Source organism: Acyrthosiphon pisum, unplaced genomic scaffold (genome assembly GCF_005508785.2).
Source record: "Acyrthosiphon pisum isolate AL4f unplaced genomic scaffold, pea_aphid_22Mar2018_4r6ur Scaffold_919;HRSCAF=1383, whole genome shotgun sequence".
Taxonomy (NCBI): Eukaryota; Metazoa; Arthropoda; class Insecta; order Hemiptera; family Aphididae; genus Acyrthosiphon; species Acyrthosiphon pisum.
The window spans coordinates 3,459-4,599 of record NW_021779252.1 but is presented as its reverse complement, the minus strand read 5'-3'; the positions used below and the strand labels follow the sequence as shown (position 1 = coordinate 4,599).

General features: G+C 29.2%; 2 long non-coding RNA genes across 2 annotated transcripts; both read right to left on the bottom strand.

Moving 5' to 3' along the window:
• Positions 1-516: 516 nt before the first annotated feature.
• On the bottom strand, positions 517-762 carry LOC115035105. Its single transcript, XR_003840247.1, has 3 exons — positions 720-762; positions 615-654; positions 517-547 (listed from the first exon to the last, which is right to left on the bottom strand). It is a non-coding gene; the product is annotated as an uncharacterized LOC115035105 (long non-coding RNA).
• An 85-nt stretch (positions 763-847) lies between these two features.
• Positions 848-1,100, bottom strand: LOC115035104. The gene is made up of 3 exons (XR_003840246.1): positions 1,060-1,100; positions 946-981; positions 848-887 (listed from the first exon to the last, which is right to left on the bottom strand). It is a non-coding gene; the product is annotated as an uncharacterized LOC115035104 (long non-coding RNA).
• Positions 1,101-1,141: the final 41 nt, after the last annotated feature.

Genomic DNA, 1,141 nt, shown 5'->3' with positions numbered 1-1,141 from the left:
ATTATTTACTTTTTTATGTCAAACTTTTTTAAATACCATTTAATAGTTGTACATTCAATATTATAGTGACTTGGTAGACTACTAATTTATTCATTTTAGTGGAGTAATGCCACTGTACAAATTGCAAATTGTATTTGTTTTGTCATTGTAGTCTATTGATTCTAAAATCTTTTAATGACGTTGTATTTCTTTATTTGTTACATAATATCTACGTTAATTTCACTGACATTCTTAGAACCCTTATAACTATTATCTTATTTGATCCACACACATAATATATTGTGTTGTAATAGTATGAACTATATGTTATTGTAACTAATAGAAATTAAAAAAATTATTCATACCGTATGCGCAGTACACACATAGTAATCTAAAAATATCCAGGAAAAGGAAAATAAAATATAAACGTAAATGAAATATGTACTTAGTGATGTTTTATTGATAATCTGAAAAAAACATAACAAATAAACGTAGAAAATTGTTTGTTGAGAAAAAATGTTCCTGTTAAAAACTTACTTCTTTTTCAATTTTGTCCTGCTCTCGGTACCTGAAAATAATATGTTTAATTAGAATTATTAATTTCAAAAACTAAAGTATTTATATTATATCCTTACATCTTTTTGCCCCGGATACATATGATGCATCACTCATTCCCTAAGAATGATGTGTTCAATTAGAATTATCAATATAAAACACTTAGTATATAAATATATCCTTACGACGTTTGGCGGTGGGGCTTCGGGTCCCTCCCGAACAGTGACGTAGAGTTCCTGAAAATAATGCGTTTGATTAGACAAAACTTGATGTTTTTTTTTGATATACTATATTATACTTATATAAATCCTTACGTCTGCCGTCGTCGCCGCGGCTCGGCTGTGACTGGCCTTCTGAAAATAATTTGTTTAATTAGATTTATAAATTTTAAATACACTAATAGATCCTTACGTTCGACGGCTGCAGAACTTTAGCCTGCCTACGGTCCTGAAAAATTAGTTTAATTAGATTTCTCAATTTCGAAAACTTGAACTTTTTTTTTTAAATATACTAATATATCCTTACCTTCAGCGGCCGTGGCGAGCCCGTCTTCCATAGATCGCACTGAAAATAATTTATTTAGTTAGATTTTTGGATGTCTTTTTAA